The sequence below is a fragment of the Protomyctophum parallelum genome, assembly GCF_964188405.1.
Source record: "Protomyctophum parallelum genome assembly, chromosome: 5".
Lineage (NCBI taxonomy): Eukaryota > Metazoa > Chordata > Actinopteri > Myctophiformes > Myctophidae > Protomyctophum > Protomyctophum parallelum.
Genome location: NC_139702.1, coordinates 52,625,291 through 52,644,287, shown reverse-complemented (window position 1 = coordinate 52,644,287; position 18,997 = coordinate 52,625,291). Strand labels below are relative to the sequence as shown.

Genomic DNA, 18,997 nt, shown 5'->3' with positions numbered 1-18,997 from the left:
TTGGTCTATGACATCACAATTGTTTCAGCGAATCTACAGTATCAGCCACCGTCAGACAGTGAGTGAGTGTGCAACTTCCCGACTATCCAGAATGACTCACTGGCCAGGTTTCGTGACATAATTATCTAGGTGTGGTTAGGTTAGCCCATACCCCCTCCCCCAACACCCTACAGGTGTTAAACAAACTATAGGGTAATTAGTGTGTCAACATCAACAACACTTATGTCGCATTCTGAACAAGAGCGATACACAATATTACACATTTAATTAAGCTTTTTAGCATTGTTAGGTCACATTAAAATATTACTACTAATACTATTACTACTGTTCATTTGATATCCACGCACACATTCTGTCGTGCTAAGGTTATTGAGCTGTAGACAGGGTGGGGTCGTTTTCAAAAGGCTTGTAGTGGAGAGGGGCGGAGTTTGGAGCTGAGGTGACGCTGAGACTCATTGTTCACAGGACTGTCGGACACACAGCGATAGAAAGTAAAGTGTCCCTTCGAAAACAACTCGTACGTGGACTAACTCCCAAAAATACACTTGTATTTCGACAGGTAAGATTATATTCTTCTTCCACGTTTTAAATCTTGCTCTTCAAGTTGGCTATTTCTATTCTTGCTCTTAACGAATTTACTAGTTCCTCAGTCCGCTTTTTTGGCTCCTTTTTAGGCATAACCTACTTTAAGAGTTTTCGTCGTACGTGAGCCTGCTTTTCTCGTTGTGTTTTGTCGGGTGTGTGCATGGCTTTTGCAATAGGCTATACATTTAACGTACCACGTATCCTACCCGTAGTAGAGTTATATACTGTAAGGACCCTACCTGGTTGTGAATGTATGTAGTGTGTTTGTGGATTCGTTTCCGCATGCTGCGGCTTAAAGCCCGTCACAGCAGCACAATGTCCATTCTTTGCTTCCAGAGTGCTGTGCTCCAACCAAGCAGCAAGGAAAAGTTTGCCAGTAGCCTATAGCTACGTCAGCCTGTGTCAAACGCTCTCTACTCGATCAGAACAAGGGTATCGATCAGTTTGACGTTACTTAAATGTCAATAGGATGTGTGTATGTGTGTGTGTGTGTGTGTGTGTGTGGGGGGGGGGGGGGGGGGGGGGGTTGTGCGCGTTTGTGCGCGTATGGCCCTGTCTGAGTGGCCCCAATGCCCCATGGACAGGGGAACATAAAATGCGCACCGTACGCACATTTTAAAAGGGAATAATCAGTCCAAATTAAAGCAGATTTAACGTGTTCCAGCTCTCACTCAAAGGAAAACATCCACTACTACAACAAAGTTATTTGTTATTTTAAGAAAGCTGCTATATTTTGTTTTGCCAGCAGGTATGTCTTCTTGTAGCTCTAGCTAGCATAATATTTTGGTAGTCCAAAACACAACTATGATGATAATATGTACTAGGGGCAAGGCACTGACCCCACAACATGCACTTAGATTTTAAATTGCTCTTTGTGTGTCAGCTAAAACAAAAAAAGTATGTATACCATGAGTCAGGACCCAACAGCATATTTCTTGAGACTGTTTTGCTCCTTCAACTTGGCACCTCTGTTTTGACCATGTCTTTATCATGGCATGATAGTTTTCAAAAATGGTGAAAAGCTCACATGAGACATGACATATCGTTGAAAGTGTAATGTAATGGGTTGCAGACAGTCACAGTAAATGAGCCATGTCTCCCTCCTGCTGTTTGTCCACAGCAACCCTATGGTTAACAACCTGACTTACTGTACACGATCCATAATGAATGACACTGAATAATAAATAACGATGAGCAATGACACACATAGTGGTGTTTTTACAAGCCCATGACCCCCCCCCCCCCTCTAAGTATCCACATGCACGCTATCTTTCATCTTGAATGTATGCCAACTCTAAAGAATGTACAGTGACAAGTTCTCATCATCTGTGATGATGAACCGTTTATGTCATACTTTATTGGAAGATCTGTTCTTCCTATCTGTTCAAATGTTCTCATCTACATGTCCTCCTTATGTGATTAAGTCACAACATGCATTCTTGGACCCATACTACCCAAGGGACAACTTTATTGTACTGTGAAAGTCAATTTTGACATGGGGCAGTGTGGCATTCAAGCTTGTTTAAGCAGATCTGTCATAATGAAGAGAAAAGAAAAACTCACTGTAGTCCTCCACTGGACCCTTAATTATTTTTGTGCCATCTAATATCGTATATGCGTAGACAACCGTTTACTCCATATATGAACACGCCGTCTGTCTGTTTACAGAAGGAGCTCCTCCCCACCAGCGATGCGATTTTTAAATCCAGCGCCTCCATTATGACAGGATTTTCAAAGCGTCGTATCTCCAAAGGTTCAATGGTGCGCACCCGACGATCGTAAATCATTTGTGAGTTTGTACCGCATCGCTGAGAACATGTAGCTGGTTGTACTGCTAGCTAAAGGCTGTGAGCTAATGCGAGTGGTGTTGTTCTCCTCCCGGAGGCCCCCACCTTCCTGTTTAACCCGGAAGGGAAACAAGCTTCGTAGAGTGGGAGCAGACGGACGGCATATCAGCAGTGTGAGCATGTGAACACTAGATGGCTAAAGGAGTTTTAAGGATGGACAATGCCAGTTAGAGGGCCAGAATATCTGTCTACCAGGCCAGTGGTCAGACTGGCCAACCCTGTGTGGGCCTTTGGGCCATTGTTGTTACTTTAAAGAGTAAATAGTTATAGTTAGTTTTAATGTATCAATTTTCCTGTTGAGAACGTATCATGTTAAATGCAGCACTGGCCAGCAAAAAGCCTGGTTCGAAAGGTTGTTTTAACCCATCGTACATTTTTCCAGAAACTCGTGGGTGCGTAGCTTTGGCCGATGTCCCAATAATCTGACCCATAAATCCGACTATCCAATATTCCAACCATAGAACCCCATCCCCAGACCCTAACCGCACAGGGAAGCGGCAGGTGAGTAAGTCTTAACCGGCCACGTAGTCAGACTAACGGGATGTGCCCCCCCCCAACACTCGTAACTACAGACATCTGTAGTATACTAGGACAGAAAATGTATAATTGACGAGCCAATCGTCCCCTCAGCCAGATCTGAACGCCAACACGGGAAGGGGAAGTCACAGATGGCGACAGTAGAAGTCGGACCATAATAAATCTTTCATCCTCTGAGGTTTTTGGCTAATGCATATTCAGATAAGTAACAAGTAAGACGCGCAAACGCGGGAAGCGAACGCAGCTCTTGTGTGTGTGTGTGTGTGTGTGTGTGTGTGCTACAGCTGCGCCCTGTGTGTGTGTGTGTGTGTGTGCTACAGCTGCGCCCTCTGGTGGCGGGCGGGTGGTGTCACAGCGGGACAGACACACAGACATGAGCAGCAGGGTCTCATAGTAAGTGGCTCACTGCGTTCGCAACAAGCCCATTTAAATTTCACTAACAGTAACGTTAGTCAATTGGAAAGAGTAGTTACACAATTAACTGGGCACAGGTTTCCACCAGGAGGATAGGACTGTGTGAGATGTTTGGCAAAATGTTTAGGAGTAATATAAACACATGTTTTTTTTTTGTTAGTTTTTTGCAACAATTTTCTTCATTTTGTTGAGGAAATGCAGAGCCAGATCACTCATAGCATCTCTGAGGATAGAATTCTGGATGAGCAGGACATGTGCAGAATTATGTACAAAACGGGCCACTCCTGAATTTTTTGGAAGGCAATCTTAGCCAATCAGTGTAGAGAAATCCAACACTCGTCTTGATCACATGACTACAGAGATAATGTGTACCGATTTGCGTGACATTTGGATGAAATCTGTGCGACTAACATAAGCAATATGTTATGCAGAAATTGGCCTCATGGTGGCGCTATAACCGGCAGATGTGGAGGGATGCAGGGACAATGTTTTTCCCTGGCCTCTAGTGAGTGCGCATACATAAGTTGTATACAGATCGAAGCAGTTATAGCTAAAAACAGGAATTGGCCTGTTATAGCGCCACCGTGAGGCTGATTTGGGAAAAACATTAGTGGCATGTCGTCCTCGGCCGAGTGGAAATGTGCGTGTATAATTTCACGGAAATTGCACACTGTTTGTGATTTGTGGCATTTTGTTCGAAACAGATCAATCATGTGAGCTTTGGAAGCCAATCTTAGCCAATCAGGATGGAAGATGGGAAATGGTGCAGATCCATGTTGATCACATGACTATGGAGATAGTGTATACCGAATTGTGTGATGTATGGATAAAATGTGTACGAGTAATCTACAGAAATGTGTTTTGCCTAAATCGGCCTCATGGTGGCGCTATAACAGGCCCCTTGAGGAATATTTGGGGCAGAGGTTCGTCGTTGGCATCCAGGGTGTGTGCAAAGTTTGGCATGGATCGGGCCAGCGGTGGCGGAGATTAGCTGATAACGGACAGACGGAAGGACGGACGCTCACACGGACAAAACATACTCTCTCCCCATGCAAAGTGCAAAACAGTGCAAAACATACTCTCTCCCCATGCCTTCGGCCTGGTGGAGACAATTACCACAAAAAGTAATTGCGTTACAGTAACATCTGTAACTTATAGATCCTGACACTGCATATTAGGAGGGGTCCAAAACAAATAAGTTCATTGGCACCGTGCTCCATTCTGGAACAAGCGAGCTGTTCCAGTGAATGTGTCACACAGGTTGAATTTAAGCAGGGTGTTAACTTCACTGTGCCAGAACAGAAGCATACTGCTGCCGGTTGGGGCCTCCGCTACAGACAAACAGGAGGACTACTTCAGTTAAAATGTTTTTTTAAGGCAAGCGTCATGACTACGGTTTTCAGTACATGATGCCTATAGATACTTTTAATATACAGAACATTCTAATATTTCTCATTATTATCAAACAGTGAGGCAGGCCAGGGACCCAAAGTGGGTCTGTGACATGTGCCGAAGTCTTATGAGGTATAAATTCTTCGGTTCAGAAACCTTGTAAACATTCAATGTAGCTAGCTTAGCTTTTCAACACTAACCAATGTCCTGCATGACATTTATGTGATGCAGGACATAAGGAGCGGTCCCCGGGCAAAACACCTGGTTTGATCCAGGTCCTACACCTAGAGCAACACCAGGCTAAGGCACTCTGCGCATACCTACAAGAACGGCAGACAAACTTCATATATAGAGTTGTAACTTGTGGTCTGACACAGATGCTGCTCTGTGTGTGTGTGTGTGTGTGTGTGTGTGTGTGTCTCTAGGACTAAAGTGGGTTCACAGGCAACCAGCTGTGGTGCTGGTGGCACTGGCGATAATCCCTCTTCATTTTAGGCCCCCCCATCATGACACCCTCAGTTTAATTCCCTGATATTGTCCTACATTAGCATCGCAAGAGGCCGCACACCAGGAGATCCTGGTTTAGAAACGGGTTTCTAAACTTTGCACAGGGAGGTTGGTTTTATGCCATGTCTCTTCTGCTGCTGACTGCTGTCCTCAACTCAGTCAGAATGTCTCTTCAGAGTGGATTTGTGCCCTCCCTCGTTCTTTTTGTCCATTCTTGTCTTCTCTCATTCATTCATTCATCCCCTCTTTCCACCTGAGCACTTCCCGTGGGTGATATTACATCGATATCGTTATAATAGATATCGTCTGGGATTCTGAATATCAATATCATATTCCTTAATATTGTTTTAGACATTAAAGTATTTGTAAGAAAATATTGTGATGTTTTTATTTTGTCTATCAACAAGCCCTAAGTTCCACTCACTCCTTGTGCACACATGGGACCAACAAAGTGGGGACCAACAAAGTAAGAGAGTGTGAGTGTGAGTGTGTGAGAGACGTATGTGTTTTACATGGAGACTGAAGGTCGGAGGGAGATTAGGTTTCTCTGGTCAGGGATGATGGCGGTCTCTGTGGTTGTAAATCAAAGGGGAAGGTGATGGTGTGTGATTTCATCATATAATCTCTCTGAGAGTTACGTTTCATCAGCTTAAGATCATAGATCCCCAGCATTCTCAGACAATGCTGTTATCTTATTCACCAGTTGAAATAATATAGCTTATTCTGTGCCAGAATATGATATGACTCGATCAGACTCTCTCTGGATGCCCCTCTTAGTGGGCAGAATATATGTTGGTTGAAATCAGGTGATATTCTGGGCCAGATCTAACTTGTCTTGGTTTGATTTGATCTGGCCCCAATCGAAATGTCACTAATTTGTCCAGTTCCTGACCGTGCTTGCTGGGAAGCTTGCCATCCTTAGCAGCGGTTGCTAAACTATTTGGATAGTACTGGACAATCGCTTTTGGGGTGGGGGCTTACATTTCTGGGGACTGATTTCAGTCCTGAGGATTTCATAGGGGTCATTTAATGGCATCAGTGCAGATTTGCAAAAAATCATTTTCAGTCTTGGGATTTTTTGGGGCTTTAAGCCCTAGCGAAGGGCTAATTGCTGCGAAAGTGTCTTCAGTAGTATCAATCAACTCAACATACATTATAATTTGACGATGGATAATACAACACTATCTCCTTTTCAGACCCATGAAATGAAGGAAATTTACCACATGTTTTGTATATTGTGTACATTTACATATATTGCAAGACAGGGTGAAGCATGACTGATATCACTTACTACCATGATGGACAGGGATGACCCTGCCGCCCGCCACACCCAGGTGCGGCCGTCCGTTCACTGGGCAGGAGTGGATAGTAACTAACCTGTAATAGCAAAGCTTTATTTATCTGTTATTACAGTGCAATACTGCCACCATTTGGTAGGCAGTTATACTGGTGTAATGTGTGCTGGCCTCAAAGTGGCCCTATCAAGCTATGCTGCCTGCCTCCACTTGGCCGGACATTGACACTGCAGGGCCTTGCTTGGGGAAAACCTGATGCGATTCTATTGGCTGTTGGTGCGTTACCACTATAGACGCCTCGCCTTCCTTCACACGCCACATTTCTGTGTTTGTGCTTAACTGGAATGCGTAGTGGAGTCTCCGCTTGGCGCTTGGCGCTGTTCTGGGAAAGCACAGGGCAGCGTAACTGCAGCAGGTCATCAGAGCAGTAGCAGATAATTATGCTGAAGAAGCTTAGCTAAGTTGGTGTTGGCCTGGCTGAGCCCTGCTGTGCTCCTATTACAGCCCTGCATATGAATTATTCACCTCTGACAGTTCCCAGGGATGGATCACAGAAGGAGGACGCCTACTTAAAATGTCAAGAGGGCCTAATGGTAGTGTTCTTATATCCCCATCACTGACTCTTTTAGGATGCCGGTGTGTATCTGTGCCAAGTGCCGAGTGCCAACCCATTGTTTTCAAGTCATCTCCCATATTAAAACGGTCAACAACAAAACTACAAAACGACAGTGTGAAACCTGAAGTTATGCTGGATCCTGCCGTTTCAGTAGTAATTACTATTGATGATTAGATTTTTTTTACATGGCTGACATAGCTTTGGGACATCTACGTAACGAATTGTGTGTATGTTTGATCTAGATTCCAAGTCCTGACTCAAAGGAAAATGTTCTGTCAGTTTGGTGCCTGGGCGCAGTGGGCGGAGCAGTACATTCTCAACACATGGATTCTGATGAGTCCTGTGGTGGTGGTACACCCCCTATCTTCTCCTAATCATCCTTCTCTTAATTACACTCCAATGACAGGCTGAGAGAAGGGAGGAGAGAGCGGGTGTGGTGGAGATGGAATGCTAAGTGTTGAAGATGTTTTACTTGTTGGACACACTCTATTAGCAGAGGACCAACGACTTATTGAAGAGGAGAGAAGATTGTATTTGTGTGCACGAGAGGTGATGCGCTTGATGCGATGCATGCATAGGCCTAGTTGTCAGTAGTCTAGACAGATCTATTTCTGATTCCATGGCTTTAGGCTTGAAGCAGCTTATCCTCAGCAGAGTTGTGCGTTGCATTTCATCCTCTTGATTGTCACTGAAATGTCCAATAAAGCTTCAGAACTAATCCAAAGGAAAATACAGCAGCGGTCCATTTACAATATGCTGACCTTGTAACTTTGCTATGATCTCTACTCTGGTGAGACAGTGAAGAGTGAACATATTCACTGCTTTCTCTCCCCTCCCATATTCACGGCTTAAAGTTCTCAGTCCTGGGGACTGTAGATTTGCAAAAAAATAATTTTCAGTCTTTGGATTCTTTTTGGCTTTAAGCCCTGCATTGTACCATGTGATGACACCTTCAAGTCACTGCTAGACTCTGGACTTCGAATTTTGCTCCGCTCTCCCAGGCCCGAGGAGCCTCCTATCTCTTTGAAAGTTTTATTACCCATCAGTTCATCTCAGCGTTCACTAGCACAGCCATGCGAGGCAGTGAAACTTCTGTGCGGCAACACAGCCAGAGGTTAGTGAAGCATGTAGGTCACTGGTTCGAATCCTCAAGCTGGCTGATAATATCTGGGTGTGGAGAGCGAGAGGGAATAGGGGTTTAAAGCAAAATGGCCAGCATCACTGTGGGAATATATGGTCAATGAGAAACATCCCCTTCCCTCCATCCAAGTACCTTAATCAAGTGTAATGGGCTGGCTCAGAGTTCAGCATCTGAGCTCACATGTCACTTCTGAGGCTGTAACCAAATCCAGCAAGAGCCTATATTCTACTATGCCTATGCTATCTTCTTCCCTCTCTGCCTTTCATACTAGCTGTCAATAAAATAGAAAAAGTTAAGGGGAGTGCCCACTTCCATGCAGCAGGCCGTTTTAAGACGGAGCCATCCAAGTTGGCCAGTGAACAAACGGAGCTGTCCAGGGATGTGCTGCAGCCCTGTCTCTCTGTGGATGGATCCAGCAGAGACACTTGAGAGCCAGGCTTCCCATTCGCAGTCACGCTAGTCAATAGGGTAAAGCTGCTACTCTTTGCTCTCCCCCAGCCCAAGATGCAGAAGTAACTGGGACACAGAAGCTCTGTGTTTGTGCGCACGGCCGCACGCATGTGTGTGCGCTCGTGCATGAGCACGTGTGTGTGCATGCTATATCAGTGGTTAAGATCATTCTTTCCCTTCCTACCCTCCACCAAACATGAGGGTTGGGGCAGGGGCATCCTGCCTAATCATCTTCCATGTAAAAGGGCATGTCAATGACTTCCCACTTATTATTGCATGTTTACTGAACTCGCTGCACAGCTCTTATTTTTATCCAGTTACCCACCAAATTGGACAGGACACTCACTCACTGCTGTTATGTTGATTGTGACTTCCCTGGTTAGAGTAGAGATTCGAACATCTGTGGATATGCATCCCTCATATGTATATCTTTCCCCACATTCTATAATGAGGTCATATAAAGAATTTGGTTTTGGTAGTGGTCCTCGATGTGGATGCAGCCGATGCACATGCAGATCCGACACATCAAAGGTCCGACATGCGGAAAAAACTGTCGGACAATCGGACATGCAGTCGAACATGCGCTGCTCCCATGCTTGTGGTTATGGGTTATGGTTAGGTTAGGTAGGGTTTTTAGGTAGGTTGTTGGTCTAATTTACAATTTAGGCATTTAGCAGACGCTCTTAATCCAGAGCGACTTACATTAAGCAATAACAAAAGCATGGCATACATGCATCACATATTATATAAAGTAGTTATCATGAATCATGTATAAACTAAGAACGTAACAGTGGAGTATCTATGTAAACTATACATACTATACTATATTATATATTATACATGTGTACTATAAAGTGCTATGACTACATAAAATGCAATTCTAGTGCTGTCTACGTAACAAGCTATAAGTCTGTTTAAAATACTATCTAAGTCTACATAAAGTGCCGTCTAAGGGGCTAGGCTAGGGCAAGTGCTACAGGCCATGGTGGAGTCTGAAGAGGTGGGTTTTCAGACTACGGCGGAAGATTGGGAGTGAGGCTGCAGTTCTGACTGTGATGGGAAGTGCATTCCATAGGGACATAATGACATGTCGGACCAATAGTATGTCGGAACTAAAGCCTGTACCCCCTCAATGCACGCCCCACTGGAAGGAGACCCCCAAGGATGAGATGAAGGAATTATATTTCCAAAATCAGCCAGGAACGCCTTGGGATCCTCCAGAATAAAGTTACTAATGTTGCTGTAGAAAGGGACGTCTGGCGCTCTCTGGTGGAGCTGTTGCCCCTGCGACCTGAATACGGATAAGCGGTTGAAGATGGATGGATGTACGTGTCATAGACATACAGATTTACTGAAATCTTGAAAACTGAAAACTTCACAAGGTCTACCCCCGACCTGAACCCCCCCCCAGTCTTTATCTCGCCCTCCTCGTAATCTGATCTCGTTCTGTACTTACACATCTCCTAAGAGACAACTCACATTTCCTTTTGATTTACAGTGGGACTCCAGTGGGAATAAACAACATCTAGTTTGTACAGACTCTACTACAGTACTATTCTGTACCCACTGACCTGATTCAACTCTCACCTCAAAGTGCTTTTAATGCATTGACATATCTAGGGCTATGTATATCACTGCTTTATTTATTGTTTATTTTATGAATATGAACAGTTGGAGGAAATGGTGAGAGATTATGTTCACTACATTTAGAATGTTTTGGCAAATAGTCATTTAGCTTTGTGACTTGAATTGAGCGCAACAATAAAGTTGGTTTCAGTTCCCAGGTCACCGCACCAGGCACCGTATGGGTCAGAGTCATAGCATTCATAAAATATTCATTTGATCCTAGACCTAGAGGGGTAATGAAAAGAACAATAACAAGGATAAGTGGACAATTGTGGCAAGAGAAGAGTTCTGGCAGTTAAACGCATCGTAATCGTAATCTCTAACAGGCTGAAGTTTGCTTTTTTTCCCCTTGGTGGTACTGTATGTGAACCTGGTCGACAACTAGCCTAACTGTCTTGAACATTTTCTGTACTTCATATCACTCATTTGATATGCCCCCTGAATGCAGCTTACTAGATATTCTTGTTGTGTTTTATGCCAAATTCCACAATTGCTTGTTCTTGAATTTAGCCCATTCTGACCTGAGATCAGATTAATACGAAGGTTTCCACTGGACACACACTGGTCTGATGAACCCATTCTGACCTGAGATCAGATTCTAGAAATGTCAGTCGCTCTTCGATTTTTCAAAAATAGCAGACCTACAAGCTCGTATCGCGCCACTCGGTGGCGCGATATGAGCTTGTAGATCTGCTATTTTTCAATAGATAAAGCATAACATGATGCTGACACCAAAATGGGTGCCCGTTCAGAATGGGTTAGGGAATGTAGCCCTTATCTTAGTGCGAATGGCAGATGGAATATTCACAATATTTCATCAGTCATGAAAATTCCAAACTGTATATTGCACAAGTGTACAACAGCAGCGTTTCATTCTTCATTTTCCACAATGTGAGACTGTTCAGGGTTCTTCTTGGCATGTCCATATTGCTGCCAGCTGGATTCTGTTACAGAACATATTGATGAATTCTCTCCCAAAGACTGATGTCTTTCCCCCCCAGTCCTTTCCTTGGATCGGACCCTTTGAACAAAGTCATAGAAAGTAGATTGTGATGACAACTATCTATGAGCACAGTAAATCTTAATATCTTATCTTATTAAAAGGGATATTGAATACTGGCACTGTGATTCTGACCTTTGTATTTGCTATTTATTGCCGGTATTATATAGCTAAATTGTATATAAATTCTATTATTGTTCCATTTGTTATATAGGTTACTCTTTTTAAGAGCATTGAGCTGAATGATTAAATGGAAAACTCCTGTGTAATGTATGGACGAATGGTTAAGACCTCTGCCTCCAGAGACCCTCAGTCACACACCATCCTCTTCCTCGTCTCCCTCGATACAAAGTGGAGTGTAGTAGTCTGACTACAAATTCTATTATATACAATATTAGCCAGCCCATAATAACCCTGTGATGATCGTGAGGGTGAAACCTCGAATGGACCTTGATGACCACGATTTCTTGTCCCAAATAATACAATGCATCCATTAGCCGCACACCACTTCACATCCTCACTTATTGATTTATAGCAAACAGCTAGCCAATTAGCCCCCAGTGCTGCTGCTAGACAACAGAGCCACAGTAGGGTGTGTGTGTGTGTGTGTGGGGGGGGTACTGAATGAGGGTATGTGTTGGGTGGAGAGGGTTAAGCTGTCCCCCAGAGAGTGTGTGGGTCCAAAATCCAGAGAGGGAGGGGGAGAGAGAGAGTGGATGGATGGGGCAAAAGAAAGAAGACTAGTTTGAGATGATGGATTGGCACAGAAAGAAAGGGATGGCGTCGTTGTGATCAATGAAGAGAACAGATCAGTTTTCATTCTTGAATGGGCCTGCACCTTTGATTCTAGCTTAGAGGAAGCCTTTATGACCAAAGTCATTAAATACCAGCCGCTCCTACAGACCATCATAGAGCTAGGCTATAGGTGAAATCTACTTGTGTTTATCTTCGGCAGCCTAGGACATGTACATAGTTTGCTGTAAGAGGCTTCCAACAACTTGGGATGCCAAAAATTCAGCTAAACGGCGTACGAACTTCTGTGCAATCTCTTCTGCAATCTCTTCTGATATCAGTAGCCGCCAAATATGGTGAAGACGCTGGTAGGGGGTGTGGGTATTTGTCAGGGATTTGCTGATTGCATTCTGTACAGCACCTTGTAAATATTTGTGTCCTTGACCTTGTATTGTATCTCTTATGTGGACATAAATAAATGGTGTGTGTGTGTGTGTGTGTGTGTGTGTGTGTGTGTGTGTGTGTGTGTGTGTGTGTGTGTGTGTGTGTGTGTGTGTGTGTGTGTGTGTGTGTGTGTGTGTGTGTGTGTGTGTGTGTGTGTGTGTGTGGGGGGGGGGGATGGATGGATGGATGGATGGATGTGTGTGGCTGGCCTGGGGGGGTGGAGGGGTTAAGCTGTCCCCCAGAGAGTGTGTGGAACCAAAATCATCAAGCCGGAGAGGGAGGGGGAGAGAGAGTGGATGGATGGATGGATGGATGGATGGGGCAAAAGAAAGAGAAGACTAGTTTGAGATGATGGATTGGCACAGAAAGAAAGGGATGGCATCAAAAAAGCAAGAGAAGCAGACGGACATGCAGGAGTTGTCATACTGTTGTGTGTGTGTGTGTGTGTGTGTGTGTGCATAAAGCATACAGGATGTTGTGTTAAAGAGGAGTGTGTGTTGGGAACCATATGTTTTCAAGAGTGCATGACGATAGAATGTATGTCTGCCTGTACTGTACTAGGCATAGGCTGGTCCAATACAGATGCATGGAAACCTTTGCCCTCACCCACCCCATTTTCTGGAGCCACATTGTAAAATCCTATTTTGTACAGTAGACACTTACTTTATTGTTCTTTTTTTTTTCTTTTTTGTAAAGCACTTTGAGCTGTATTTCATGAAAGGTGCTACACAAATATAGTAAATATTACAAAAGAAATCACCTAGATGACCCATAACGGTCCATTTGACTCATTTGGATACATTTTGGGTCAAGTTATACTTTCAGAGCTATAACCAACTCTTTTTTTAAAATCTGTGTGTGGTCTATATCTGTCTGTTTTATCTCTGTCTGGCTGGACTGTGGGGTTGTTGTAACAGGAACTGTCCTACTAGTATCTTCATCTGTATTCTTATCTTTGGCGCTTGAATCTACTCTTACCTGTGCCTCTCCTGTATTATATAGACAAGTCATTTTGCATACAGGTACTTACAAGGAACGGGTGCATAGAAGAGAACATCCAACAACATTGAATACAAATTAGTGGTCTTGAAAGTGAAGACAATGAGCGGCATTGTCTTTACTTACAAAACCTTATTTAAGAGAGAATGAAATTCTTTTACAGAAGATGGGATTGGGATTACAATGTTGTGTGTATGTTTTACTATGATCTGGCTGCAAACCAATTTCCCGCAAGGGACAATAAAGCTAACCTTGAACTTAAATAAGTGTGCAATGGTACTAATATTACTACACTATTGTTTCTAGTACTAAATTAATTATTGGTATAATACTAATCATCTTATTAATTTTGCAGTTTTGATAATGGCAAGCTGGAGAATCAATATTATGTTAATGTGAAAGAAATACAATACTGCATGACAAGGGAAACAAATATATATAGGCTAGAAGCCTCAAATCAGTGTTTTAAGAAATTATTAAGATTAAACAAATGTATGACGGGGAGGAGAGGTACCAAAGCCTAGCGGGCCGGGACGGCTGGATGTGTGACTAGTTGGTCGAGCTTATACCACATTCTGGAACCCTTTCAAAAGCAGCTTAATCACCACCACCCCACCTGGTCCCCCCCAACCTGTTAATTCATGCTGGGGCAGCGTGACTTTGGGTAGAGTTTATTCAAAAGGTCAGACACCACAGAGAGAGTAGGTCACGTGGGGAGTGATAAACGTCACTGGCCTAATTTAAGCTTAGTCGCACAGCGTCGCAGGAAATGGCACATTCGCAGATCCGTTATTTTCGTCAAGCAACACAATGCATGCATTGATGCATAGTCTACTGTAAATGTGGCTCAGCTGCTGTACAGTCTCACTGGTAAGAAATACAAACGTTGCAATACGGCAGCCTCACCCCCTCTGGCGCTTGGGTATATTCAGCAGAATACAGCCTCACTCACACACACCCCTACACCCTGCATGGACACACCTTTGAGCTGGGGTTCTGTCACTGCTTTCTGTGGAGACACGCCCTGTTTGAAATGCCTGTGGGGTGGAGAGAGGTGTGTTGTCAGTTGTTAGATTGTTCCAGTCATTGTATGACTTTAGTCATCAACAATGACCCAATGTTAATTTCACTGCTGTGAAAGTGTAAATAAGAGTTTACCTCAGGCTGTATTGGTTTGAGAGAATGTTTGGAAATTAGGAAGGCAGAGTGAGCATGAGTGCTTTTGCGTGCACATGTGTGTGTAAATGGAACAGGGTGAGGGAGAGGTGAGAAGTCCATGTTTCGTCTTTCAGGATTTATGGGAGCAGGACAGATTGAATATGCCAAGTTAGTGTGGAATCTCACAGCAGGATTATAGTGCTGGGAGCCAAACGCTCTCTGACTGCCTCTCTTTCTGTGTCTGTATCACTCTCACACAGTTAAGACTAACTTATAAGTCATTATTTGATCCTGATGCTCGCTGATAATAGCTACAGGAAGACCGGTTATTTTCTATGAATGACTGTCACATGCCAATATGAATGTTTTATTCAGAAAGCATAAACTCTCACTGTCATCTCTCTTTTCTATTGCTCTCGCCTGTTGCTGTTCATACTTGTCCACACTGAGTATTTGCACTGCCACTGAAGCACATTCCTTTTCATTCTGTACTGTAGCCAGTGTGTGAGGGAGCAGCCCCTCTATATCAGCAGTCATCCTCAGTGCTAGGAGTAGTTGGGACCCACACCCACGGCTATACTTTTCCGGAGAAAAGTATGGCTCATGTCTTAATTGATTGATTTTATGACAAAAAAAAGTCTATTTAGAATCTAGGAAAATAAAATGGTGGACTGGATTGTTGGCATGTGTAACATGAACGTGATTTGTGGGAGAGTGGTGTGGTGGTGGTGTGGGGGGTTGTAATGATCCCAGGTGCAGTGAAAAATGAAAACATATCACTCATTAACTGTGCCACTGATGGGAAGAGAGCAAGGTCCACTTCAAACCGCACAGCACAACAAAGAGCTCTATATATCAGCTAAACATTGGTTAGTGGCAGCCTGCCTGGCAGGGATGGCCTCAGTGTTCATGATCAACGTGCCAGTCGGGGAAGGTTCAGTCAGTGCTTTATTATTGGTCTGTAAGGGACTGTACAGGCTGCCAGACAGGCTTCACAGTAGACGTAAATGAGTGAAAGGGTGAACCATTGAAAGCGTTTGCAGTAAAAATGGGAAACAAATTATTTAAGCAACAGTACAGTAGCTCATCTGAAGTGGTGCATATAAATTATGTCCTGTTGTTGTGTGTTTGTATGGCTGAGGTCCAGTCTGACTCTGCCCACAATGTCCCAGCCTGCCTGTCTGCTCTCTGACGTTGGTTTTCTGTATCAGCAGAACAATCTATACAGTCCAAGAGAGAGAGGGCACAGTCATCAGGACTGATATACCATGGAGGGATTGTGTGTGTTTCAATGCATTGTTATGATCGTATGGGGAGGAATGAAAGTAAGTGGGTGTGTCAAGTTGTATTAATGACATACATGCATGTATATGAGGCCTGGTCAAAAAGAATCGAATGAACCAACGCTGATCGAGGCAGAGCATCACAAAGCCAACTGATAAAACAACTACAGTAGAATGACTGAGTGGGCACTGGGCACAGACTTTGTGTTACCTAGGCAACGCACAGGGTGTGGCACTGCAACAGTTGACTAAATTCTCAGCCTCGCCCAGAAAAACAAAAGACTACACAAGCACTGTGATTGTCTGACAACAGAGCAGTACTGGCACTCACTGGCCTTGGTATTGATGTATGAGTCTGACTACATAAAATATAAACTAAAAAGCACTAACTACACCCACACAACATAAAAGTTAGGCAAAATGTTAGCCTAAAGTAACTCGACTAAGTATGTTGGAGAGGCCGCAGAGCACACAGCGCAGCAGTCTAGCAGTCCCAGTTTCGCAATGTGTCAGACCAACGTAACGACCAACATGGCTACCTCAACCAGCCAGACAATTAGAGGGGGATATCCATTTGTCCAACTCAATCACTCTTCAAAAGTAATCTATTTAGAGACAGTTATCCATGTAAAAAGGACAAAAAAACAATACATGACACTACAGACATAGGAACTGACCAACCAACCACTGACCTCCTTAGACCAACCATGGATTTATTTTGTAGCCGAGCCAATCAGATGCTTACCTGACTTTTTTCCTCTGGCAAAACCCAGACATGTTGACTTGTGACTGAGATCCTCTGTTGATGGAATTGATGATGTAAGATGTCTGACCCTGTGAATCTGTCAACTCTTTGGCAGTACACACAGTGCACCACACTAAAGACAGTGGCAGCCAGGATAACAAAGAATAAGGGGAAGGGACTTGGGCTAAAACCAAAGAACAGTGTGGCAGGGCATCGTTTTGGAGTTTGTAATCTTTAAGAGGTGTTTAATGCACTGTAATTTATATTTGTGAAAGGCAAATGTGACTCACTCATGTAGGGACAGATGTTTTAGGTGCTTTAGATGTGAGACCCTCCCATTGACAACCCAGCTCAACACAACACAAAAGTGTTTAGTGTATACTAGAAATCTTATCCTTAGCCATGGTGAGTCAGGGAGTTACGGTACCTTGTAAGCTGATGTGTGCAGTGAGCACAGACAGTCTTTATTGGCGGTGGTACAGTGTTGTGCTGCAGGGCCTCAGGCTAAGTGACTACTTGCCTGACTCACCACTGCTGCTGCTTGAGTTCCACCGACTCACTGGGACGTGCAAGTAGGTTCAGCATGAGATGTATGTGGTTTGAGTATGCACACTGACGGACACACTCACGACTCAGACAGGCATGCATGCACCCAGATGCATGATGTGGAATTGTAGTTGCATAGGAGAATGTGGTTACTTGCCAGTGACTCACCAGGACAACCGAGAGTTGCAGAGATAAGCACTTATTATTAGAGGGGAACAGACACACAATGTGGAAGTACACTCTCTCACACACACACACACACACGCACCGCCACCCGCGCACATACAGTTACACACGCATACACACTAGCAAACACATGGAACACCCAATTCCTTTCCAATAGTTTTCCCTCTGGAGAAACGGGCCCCAGCAGGGGCTACAATGAAACACACACACATACACACACACACCTATCGCAGCGCCTGCACATGCACAGAGTTGTTGTAGAAAGAAACCCCAGAATGCTTTTCTGACTGTGGGAGTGAAACATAAGATGAGACATGTCCCTGTGCCAGGCCCCAGGGCACAAAGCAAGGGAGTGGTACTTTCACTAACACTACTACAACACCAAGCAAACCAGATCTGCAGAACAGCTTGGTTTCCTTTCATTAGTTTGTATGAATCTTTCTTTTCATGAAGATGTGATGTGATACAATTCGTAATCCTGTAAATACACAAGATGATGTCTGAGGCATTGTGAACAAATTCCAAGATAGCAATTTCACTGCGACTGCATCACGACTCATGAGCCAGCATGCCAGGCTGCTGTTACGCTCCAACTTGTTTAGTAGAAAGAATTTGACTTCCAGATGGGAGACTGATCATTTTAATTATTTTGGCATGAGCTGATTGTGCTTTCCACAAGCTGTGACCAGTCAGATTACTGTTTTAAACAGTAAGCATGGGAAGAAAAGGATATCTCTTTGGTTTATGGGAGCTGTGTTGTTGGGAGTCAGTCACTTTGCTATTAGGTTGGAAGTGTAGTTACGCAATTAATGTAAAACATTTTAAAGGTTGGACTATATGCGTTCTTGAATGTTCTCTTTGGACTGTTATGTTATTGGGCTGTACACACCCTTTCCTCTCAGATTGGGCTAATAACTAGTAATTAAACTTTTAAATAGGCTAACCCTTTGTAAATTTACAAGACAGTATAACTATTACAATTAACATTACAATTAATTGGGAAGTATAACTTAAAAAAATAAAACATAACAAATTGACAAGCATGAAATCAAAGACGGCTCTTTTTATATGGGTCTTTATTGAAAACATAAACAAGTTCAAAGTTGTGCATTTTGTTGTTGATGCTGGAGTGTGTTCGTAACTTAGCAGCCTGTATGGGGCCCTTTGAGAGGGAGGTTTTCAGTGACTCAAAGTCTCAAAATAAGAAGAGTCAAAAATAGTCGGAACATGGCTGCAAAATGGGTGCATGATGCAACAGACACAGATTTTTTAAGCCAGTTAAAATGTCATTTTTACATCTACTTGTTTTCTTGTCATTTGGTCGACATAAATGACTCACTTTTAAACATTTTTCAGCTTCAAGTTCTCAGCTGACACGTCGCCTACAGTGAAATAAGTGCAACTGTAGCTGGAAAGGTCAAACCATTTGCAGCCGATACAATCAAAGACATTCGGCAGTGCCCAGAGACACTATTCCTGATTCTAGACATAATT

At 43.6% G+C, this 18,997-nt stretch overlaps 1 protein-coding gene across 1 annotated transcript in view; it reads left to right on the top strand.

Annotated features, from left to right (window-relative positions):
- The first annotated feature begins 413 nt into the window (after window positions 1-413).
- The window catches only part of LOC310858523 (junction plakoglobin-like), a 34,985-nt gene continuing 16,401 nt past the window's right edge, over window positions 414-18,997 (top strand). The window contains exon 1 of the mRNA XM_083764674.1: window positions 414-559. The gene's annotated coding sequence lies outside the window, so the exon portion shown is untranslated. The remainder of the gene's footprint in view (window positions 560-18,997) is intronic.